The 10,315-nt window shown below is 28.9% G+C and overlaps 2 long non-coding RNA genes across 4 annotated transcripts in view; one reads left to right on the top strand and one right to left on the bottom strand.

Moving 5' to 3' along the window:
• LOC107628968 overlaps positions 1 to 6,460 on the bottom strand; it is an 8,406-nt gene extending 1,946 nt beyond the window's left edge. Inside the window, exons 1-4 of one of the 3 annotated variants that reach the window (XR_002358754.1) lie at positions 6,152 to 6,460; positions 4,205 to 4,976; positions 3,671 to 4,106; positions 3,381 to 3,528 (exon numbers count right to left, since the gene is read on the bottom strand). This is a non-coding gene — a long non-coding RNA (uncharacterized LOC107628968). Of the gene's footprint in view, positions 1 to 3,380; positions 3,529 to 3,670; positions 4,977 to 6,151 lie in introns of all 3 variants that reach the window. The other 2 variants (XR_002358753.1, XR_001617890.2) reach the window with 2 other exon arrangements.
• Positions 8,427 to 10,315, top strand: part of LOC110269915 — a 4,129-nt gene continuing 2,240 nt past the window's right edge. Inside the window, exon 1 of the long non-coding RNA XR_002358757.1 lies at positions 8,427 to 8,639. This is a non-coding gene — a long non-coding RNA (uncharacterized LOC110269915). The remainder of the gene's footprint in view (positions 8,640 to 10,315) is intronic.

Below are 10,315 nucleotides of genomic sequence, written 5' to 3'. Positions count from 1 at the left end.
TATAATTTAAGAATAAATTCATTTTGATTAAAAAAAACCAATTATAATTCAAGAGTCAAATTAAATAGAATTACACTGAATTATTTGGCCTTTATATAAAAGTTTATGTTTATAACATAAAAGTTCGTGTTATAATTTATAAACATAAAGTTCATAATATTAACATGAATTCATATTATAAACTCAAAGTTCATGTTCTAAACATAAAGTTAGTTTAACATAAAGTTCATTTTAAAATCTATTATAAAATGAGAGAAAGAAAATAAAGGAGAAATGAGTTCTTGATTTTTTTTTGGAAGATACCTATGTTCTAACAAAACTTAATTATTTATAAATCTCTAATTATTAAAAATGTGAGATTCATAAGTTTTTCTATTAAGATATATAAGTTGTCTTAAGTTTTCAATAGTTAAAAACCTATGAATGATTCATTTTAATTCAAATTTATATTTTTTTCTATTTTCGAGACTTTTTTTTATGTATTTATCTCTACGTTTCTTATTCTAAGCCTATGAAGCACAGATTAGTAATTGCCATAGCATGTCTAATTAAACATACAAATATCATGAGTTCAATTTTATTATGTTATTTTAGTATCATATTTATATTATTATTTAATTAAATCATTTTTTAAATATAATTATGTATAATATTAATATGATATTATATAATTAAATATAAAAACAAATAATAGGTTTTTAACTTTTTTTTTTATGAAAACATATAAATTCGAATTATAACATGAATATTCATAGGTTTTTAACTATTAAAAACTTAAGACAACTTATATACCTTAATAGAAAAACTTATGAATCTCATAAAGATTTATAGATAATTAAGTTTTGCTAGAACATAGATATCTTTAAAAAAAAAAGAAGAATAATCAAGAACTCATTTCTCATTTATTTTCTTTCCCTCATTTTATAATTGATTTTAAAAAACTAAAAATCAATCTGGGCTACGTAAGTCTTGTGTTTGTGGTAAGGTTGTAATCTTGGAAAACGGATACCAGCAAGGAGAAGATTTACATTCTTGTCTTCTTTCTCTTATTTTATTCGATTTTTGTCAGATATTTTTTTTAATTATTATATATTTTATGTATATCCTTGTATAGCTAAGTTTTTAAATTAGTAGGTGATCAAATAAAATATTTATTCAAATAAAACTGCAATTTATTATTATTATTATCAATTTAAGTAAATATTATATTTGTCAATTTTGATATTTGCAAAAACTCAATAATATTTATATTTTTAAGGAACGAAGATATAAGGGAGAGAGTTGGAGTAGCACTCATTGTGAAAAAGATGGTTGAATTGCGTCTCAGGTGGTTTGGACATGTGAGAAGAAGACCGACAGAACACCCAATTAAGGGGGTGGATGAGATAGAAGATGGACAAGGGGTGAAAGGAAGAGGAAGACCTAAAAAGACCATCCATGAAGTGGTCAAACGAGATCTACATATAAACGGTCTCTCTGTAGACATGATACATGACCGAACACAATGGCGTCGTTTGATTTATGTAGCCGACCCTACCTAGTGGGACAAGATTTTGTTGTTTTTATCTTTTTACATATATGTGAGTTAATTTTAATATAAACTTTTTTGTATAATTACAAATTAATTAAATTCATGCATTTATATGTCTTTTTAAATAATGATTGTGAAAAATAATTATTTTTACTAATATAATAATATATGATTAGTTATTTATAAATCTTTTACACTAAAAAGAATACAAGAGATTACTCGAATTAGATTGAATTATAGACGTTCGAAAGTAAGTCACTTATTTTTTACAAATCACTCAATTTTATTTTATAAAGTAAGGAGACAAAATGCTTTAATATGTTGAACGTACTACAAAGCTATCGTGAAATTAGTAGTTAAGTGGTAAATTTAGACAAATTTTATGTATTTTTCAACAATAACACTCCTATAAAAATTATAGAAAGGCTGGCTGAAATTGTACAGATCGATAATGTTAGAAGTCAAGACAAACATTTTGGATTTTTGTCAGTGGTCCAGAGGTCCAAAAGGTTACATTTGGATATATCAAGGACAAAAAAGTGATTAAGAAGCTGCAACATTGAAAAATATCACCACTCTTCAATAATGGAAAGGAAGTTCTAGTTAAAGAAGTTGCCTGAATGTCTCTTTTTAGATCAGTCTTAAAAGTCTCGACTCAAGATAGAGAATTATAAAAGAGTTTCTTATGAATCTAATAATCCCCTTTGATAATGCCATAAAAAAAAATTTAGATTACATGGATATTGAATCCAACTCAGCACATTCAATATATTTTCCGATTTTTTAGTAACACCTATCCCCCTAACATTACAAACTATCACAATTTCATGACTCACCAACCACATACATGTATATATTACATAAACACCTTGTATTACTAAGCATCTTTATCTTTTATTGTGAATGCATATATCATTTGATTCATGAACTCCTAGTTGTCCACCTACTAGCTTTATTTAAAGCAATCTACTCCCATGGTCGGAAACCATTTGTCCTCCTTGTATACCACTTTCATATGTTGAAAAATGTGGATAAATTCTTTGTTTTGTTTCTCAAGAATCATAATTACCAGCTAATGTTATTTTTTCCTTCAATTCATTTAACAATATTTTTGTAATTAACTATCATAGTAACTTATTTGGCTATGACACCATCTTTTTCTAACAATAATTGAATTGCATCTTCCAAAGTATAACCTCGTCAATCATGTTTGTTCTTGTAACATCACCCTTAAAGTGCTTTATCTCTCCCCAGTTACTAGTCAAATAATCTTCAACTACGAAACAATTTAAACTCTGGTTGTCTCTATTTATACTTTTAGTTGTTTTAAGTTTTACTAGACTTTAATCGATGAAATTCATAGAGTTGTCCTACAGTTTTGTGGGGTTAAAAGAGAATGGAAAGAAGAATGCACTAGGTTAGTTGAGAGATAATCAGTAGACCAAAAGTTCAAGGTGAATTGAACTTTAATTTAAAAGTGTTTAATTTGACACTCTTAAAAAACAGGACTAGAGATTGTAAACTAAGTTGCACTCTCTTACTTTGAAGTATGCCAAATTCTAGGTTTCTAAAGACTGACATTGGAATAAATTCCTCACAAGATTAGAGGAGTTTGCTAGAAGGTAAGAAGACAATCAAGTCAAGTCAAAACATACAAGACTCTTGGCTCAAACAATTTAACCCCATCAAAAATTATTGTCGCAAAGCCCAAATCAACAACTTATCTAGGTTTCGGTCTTAATTATAGCAGACAGATAATGAAAACACAAAACAATTCAACTTTTTAATCACAATTTGACACAAGCTATTCTTTAGATTCCAGACTCTCGGACGAAGAAGACATACTTACCAGATCAAGAGAGTAGAACTCGCAGTACTCAATCTTTTCGGCATATTCATTGGCTTATCAGTTCTTCTATCTCCCATTAGAGCAATTACCACCAGAACAGTATGGACAAATGCCTTTGTACTCTTTAATTTGGTAACTGAGACGTCAGCTAAATAAAAAAAATTCTATGAAAAATTTACAGTGTTAACCCGAAGTACCCAAATATAATCAATCAAAATAAATAATCTCTGCGAAGAACTTCGAAGAGCCAGACAGACAAAAAAGAATATAACGGTAAATTCAGAACTTACTAGTCTTCGAGAAGAAGCTGCACCTATGGAAGTAGCTCGTTTGACTGTCACCCATGGAAATGAGCTCGTTTCGCCATTAATGCATTTGAAGAAAAAGACTGATTAGTATCTGTATTTTGATGATGGATAAACTCATGTGTTTTGTAATTGTTAAAAAATATCGTCTTGTAAAAATTTTCATTTTGATCTTCTTCTTGTTCTCGTTTAGATCATTTATATTCAATTGCATTAATTGAATAAAATAACCTATCCTTAAAAAAATAAAGCAATTTAAGAACATTAAATTATTTATTTATTTAGAGTTTAAGAATAAAAATTTTCTATGAAAAATCATGCAAAATAAAATCGGAAGAATTAGTTACTCACTTGTTGGTCTCATGTCCTGAATCAATTGTTGGTGCATGAAGATCAGCTGAATTTCTAGTGGGAGATGTAGCTGAACTTCCAATGAGAGACGCTTTTGAGGAAATTTAGAAATGGTAGAATAATATCTAAGAAGAACACAGAAACGGAGACAGGAATAGAGCAGCACACCTAGTTTGGAGCTATGGATAGCTCCAAACATGCTGGTCTTCGAGAAGAAGTGGTTGTCACCCATAGAAATAGCTCGTTTCGCCAAGTATGCATTCCAAGAAAAAGTTCGATTAATCCTTTGACGACGGGTAAGCTATCTATTTTATAGTTATATTAGAAAATATCATCTTATAAAATTTTCCATTTTAACCTTGTTATTATTTTCTTTTGGATCACTTATATTCAATTGCTTTAATGGAATAAAATAATTTATATTTAGAAAAAAATATTATGCACATTAAATTATTTAGTTATTTAGAACTTCGTTGATATATGCTAATATTATATAATTAAATTCATAGCATTATTTTTTTATGTGAATTAACTCTAATTCATTTATTTTTCTCAAGGTTCGGAAAACCGGACCGGTCATCAAACTGCTCTAGCTACTGGTTCACTGGTTTACTAGTCCAACCAGTCTAACCAGTGGTTCAACCGGAAAAACTGTTTTAAAATAAAATAATAAATAAATTATAAATAAACATCCTAAAATATAATTATAGTATAATATTATAGTATAATATAAATATTAAAATAGTTTTCAAATTTAAAAAACTACATTTAATGTCATCAATCAAATTCATATAATCTTATTAATATACAAACTCAAGTTAAATTGTATAAAGAAATATCAAATATTAAATGTCAACCTAAAGAGTTATCAATCATCAAAACCTCAAGATGTCTTCTGAGGCATCAATGTCTCCTCATCCAGCCCCTCCAATTTTTTCAGCTAAAGCCATAACAAAAGGAATGGTACCAGAAAATGAGGTAGTTAATGGATAATCAAATGAGAAGCTTTTTGTTATTGCAAAGTGAAGATGAACATGCCAATGTAGAAGAATAAGTACACAGCTAAATTCCTATGCTGAATAAGAAGAATAAGTACACAACCAAATTGATAGAATCATAAAACTAAAATGAATAATATATAAATTAATTAATGGTTTTTGATTCCTCTGACTCTGAGGATGCAATGTAGTTTCTCTTTCATTCCATGAAGTTAAGAAGGAATAACATTCTGATCACTAAACAACTAGACTAGAATGTTCCATTAGCAAGAAAACATAGATAGAAACAGAATAAGATTACCCCAGATAACAAAATCAGTTTTTTTCATCAACTTTGTGTGGAATCAAAAGAGAATCATGCAGAAGTATACAAGTTACACACCAGAAATAGTGAAAAGCAGCATAAGCAGTTTGAAGTAGGAGGAATTTTCAAATTCAAAAAGAATGAAAACCAGATAACCCCAATCATAAACACCATTATCAAATTAAATAAAAAATCAACCAAAAATAACCTTGCAAATGAATAAAACATATATGAAATTAAAAACAGCCACAGCAATGAATCCTAACAATTCTGCCTACACAATGAACATTAACAGAAATTTGAGCAGAAATTGAGCAACAAATTTTTGCCTACACAATTCTGCCTACACTATGAACAGCCACACAATTCTGCCTACACAATTCTGCCTACACTATGAACAGCCACACAATTCTGCCTACACAATGAACATTAACAAATTTCAGCTTATTTAGCAAAGGAATGAACAGAAATTGAGCAACAAATTACAGCTTATTTACAAAACAGAGTAACAAATTTGAGCAGAGGAACGAACAGAAATTGAGCAACAAATTACAGATTATTTACAAAACAGATTATTTATTTCTCATGCTATTGAGCAGAGGAACGAAGAAGGAAGAAGATGAGCAGAGGAAGTTCACAGAGGAAGTTCACAGATACTCGAAGTTCACATAGGAAGTTCACAGAAAATTAAACAGAAATCTAAGTTCAGTAGTTCACAGAGGAAGTTCAGAGTATCAATTTCATGTTTCTTATACTAGAGAAGATGAGCAGAGGCGAAGAACAAAGAAGATGAGCAGAGGACGAGTCACTCACCTGGCGTCGATGGAGGGCTACTGGTGTTGACTGTTGAGGACCGCGCGACGATGAAGACGATGCGAGCTACTGCCTGCTGGTGTTCAGAAGATGAAGACGATGGAGATGGAGGGCTACTGGGCAGGGAACCAGGCGACGATGGAGGGTTACTGGGGCTGAGGACCAGGCGACGGCGGTGGCTGACGACCCGAGAGCGCGGCGACGAAGGAGGGCGACTGGGCGGCTAGGGTTCACGGCGGCTAGGGTTCACTGATTCACTCACTGTGAGATGAATCATGAATGAATGCGTGAATGGGGGTCGAGGGGGAAGGGGGGATGGGGTGCTCCGTGCTCCATGAGCGGGTCGGGTCGGGTGAGTTTTTTATTTTTTTAATTTTTACAATAAAACGACGTCGTTTAGCAGAACCGGCCGATCACCGGTTCGGTCTAACCGGCCAATTTTTTGCCGGTTTTCCGATTTTTCAGCAGTTCTTTCTGGCGCGGTTTTAAGAAGGGGATCGCACCGTTTGCATCACCGGTTTTCAAAACCTTGATTTTTCTTTCTAAAATTAATGCTTATTTTAAAGCAATTACTTTTACTCATACGCTCCTGTACATTATATATACGGTGAATTACTTTAAATTTTGAATTATTATGTTTTTTTGTGTTGGTATTTAAATTTATTGATTCAACTTATTGTATTGATTGGTGAATTATTTTGTTTTTTTTATACATTACTTCTTTGATTAAAAAAAAAAACTACTTACAAAGAAACTAAGCTGCTATGCTGTCTAATCTTTTATATGCATATGCAGCTACTAAAGCAAATTCCATTTTTTTTAGTGCAAGATGGAAGGTGTAACTGTGTAAGTATGCTCACCACAACAATAATAATGATTCATCATCACTAATCCTCATATGGCATTTAATTCTTTTTATCATCGCAAATTAATAAGTTCGTATAGTTTATTTTACATTATTATATTTACTATTGTATGTTGATATTTCGATTACATATAGCATTTAATTTGAATCTAAACTTAAGTTGCTTATACATAATGAGTAGTACTTATTCTTTAGTTTGTATATCTATTAAGAAAAACTATTGCATAGAGAAGGAGTGATGTTTTACTCGTCATTGATTTGTACTTATAGGTGTGATGTTATTAGGTGTTGTTTCTTTGCATGAGTCTGTTTTTTCATGCTTTATTTCTTTGTTCTGTTTTGGAGGGTTTGATGTATTTTGTGCTGTTTCAAAAGTATTAAAAATATTAAAAAAAAAGCAAAATCCAAAGTAAATGGAATTGATAAGTATCTATTTATATGGATTGCACGTGCTAATCAAGTAAATCGAATCCAATTGATTCGACTTATCATTCCAAATGCATGTAAATTGAAGTTACCTAATTCTATCTACATAGAGAGTCTCTATGTATCAATTAGATTTAGTACTATGGCTAATTTAAATTCAATAAATTAGATTTATATAAAATTATAAATGAAGACATACATGTAGTAACGTTATTTGATTTAAAATTTTCACGTAATATTATTCTGTATTTGGTTTATGCATGTGTTTTATCCTATATATAATGTACATTCAGTTTCTTTCGTACTTGATGTCTCATGTCTCCTTAGTTCTTTACAAATTATGCAGGCCATTTCTTCCTGAGGAGGGAGGATGATAAGTTTCTTGAGAGAGTTTAGGCTGTCGTGGAAGAAGAGGGGCGTGGAACTTTGGCTGCAGTGAAAACAGTTGCTGCTAAAGATGCAATAGCAACTGCTTAAGAATTTAGGGACTAAATCTCTAAAATAATTTCTAAAATTTGTGTTGTGTATTAATTTGATTTTTAAAATTCTAATTGTAATAATTTAGACATCTAAATTAAATTTTGGACTATATAGATGTCTTTGGCCCAATTTCACACATAAGTCAGTAATTAAAAAACACAAATAAAATTGATATATTACGTATCAAATACAATTCAAATATGCAAATATAGTCCAATGATAAAATTTTTTTTTGCCAAAGAGAAGACGCGGGTTTATTCCCACTATTCGCCCTTTCCATTATTCAAAAGAAAATTTTGACTCTTTGTTAAACATAATAAAAAACTATTTGTTGCATGGCGGTTTAAAAAAATTGCACCTCGAGATCCAACAAAAAAAATAAACTATATTAGATGCATGGACCGTACCTTGAGATCCAGAAAAAAAAAATAAACTATATTAGATGCGTGGCAACCCGAAATAAAAAAATCCTTGAACAGTGTAATCATTATCACTATATTAGATGTATGACAGTTCCAAAAAACTCTTTGTAAAAGGAAAAGATTTTGGACAATGCAATCACTATCACTATATTAGATGCATGATAGTTCCAAAGAAACGCACCAAGGAAAGGTTTTTGAACAGCGCAATCACTATCACTGTATTAGATGCATGACAGTTCCAAAGAAACGCACATCGAGATAAAAAAAATCCAAAAAACTCTTTGTAAAAGGAAATGTTTTTGGACAGCATTGAAAGCTTATTCATCAACGCAATCAATTTCTACGAGAAATTTAAAAAAGATTGTATAAAAAAATATAAACGTTAAAATACTCTAAATTAGTTGGATTCTATTCTCTAATAGAATATAGAATTTGTATATAATGTTAACTAAAATAGTTTCAAATAGTTATATCTTTTAATAAAATCAAAGAAACAGAATTTTAGAATTATTTTTATTTAATTTTAATAGAATCTTTAAATAAAAATAATTCTATTAAATAAAAATTTTTACTTATAACTCATATAAATATCTATTTTGAAATCTATTTATTTTATAAAAAAAAATATTTTGAATAGAATACTAAATTGGTGATCCAAAAATAATAAATTTTTAAATTTCAAATCCTGTCATTCCTATCTCTTACTAATACGTAGGAGAAATAATAAGGGATCAATTGAAATCAATTCAAATCGGATATATATAGTATTTTAAGAATTTATTACTTCATACATATGTTTATCAAACTAAAAAAAAAAATTGTGGCTATCAACTGAATTTTTTAAATATTTGTGCAAAATATTAGTAAAAACGGAGAAAAAAATAAGTGGCATAATATTATGTGAAAGAGAAGATAAAGAATAAATGTCAAGTAAATGTTGATTTATATAAAAAATATAAGGAGTAATTAAGTATGAAAGAAGAGGATGAATTATGTTTTATTACTCAATTTATACCTATTAAAGAGAAATAATATTAACATTAAAACCATATCGTATCTTATATAAAAATAAATAGTAAGAGACTATAAAAAACAGAGTGAAAAGAAAAATGAAGAAGAATCCTAAATTGTAACACTATGTAATAACCATAAAAAAGAGTGAGTATAAAAAGAGGATGAATTATGTTTATTGCTAATAAAGAGAAATAATATAACATTGAAGACATACAGTATCCTATATAAAAGTAGAGAAGAAGAGAATATGAAATTATAGAGTAATCTAAAGAAAAATAAATGTCATGAGAGAAATGAAAAAAAAAACCTAAGCTATAATAATAAGGTACATGAGAAGTAGAAATAAAATAGTTAAAAGTAATTCAATTAAAATCAAAAGGATTAAAAAGTAATTTAAGTCAAGTCTTCTTTTTCATGGTTGGTTGAGTCACTATCATTTTCTTCCTAATAAATACAATTACATAGTCACTTACTACGTATATTTAGTGAAAGTGGTAGGAAAAAAAGAGATATAAGATTATGTGAGAAGGGATAAAAAAATTATATAAAATGAATGTTGATTTATATAGTGATATAACAAAAAGTAAATATAAAATGTGAGAATAAATTAGAATTTAACTCAATTTATACCTATTAAAAAGAATTTATTAACATTGAAAGGATATAGAAACTTATATAAAATTAAAGAATAAGAAAATATGAAAAATAATATTTAAAGAATTCTATTAAGGGATAAGTACGATTTTGGTCCCTCACGTTGAGGGTCAAAATCGAAATCGTCCATTGTGTATATTTTGATTTAAAATCATTCTTAACGTGTTTTTTTGTATTAAAATCGTCCTTTTTAGAAAAAAATTTAATTTTATTCCTAAAATACCCCTACTTTAATAATAAAAAAATTAAGATATTTATTAAAAAAAAAGAAAAGAACACGTTTTGGGGGAGGGGGAGAGGAAA

The sequence above is a fragment of the Arachis ipaensis genome, chromosome B03 (genome assembly GCF_000816755.2).
Source record: "Arachis ipaensis cultivar K30076 chromosome B03, Araip1.1, whole genome shotgun sequence".
Classification (NCBI taxonomy): domain Eukaryota; kingdom Viridiplantae; phylum Streptophyta; class Magnoliopsida; order Fabales; family Fabaceae; genus Arachis; species Arachis ipaensis.
This window is presented reverse-complemented; position numbering and strand designations above follow the sequence as displayed.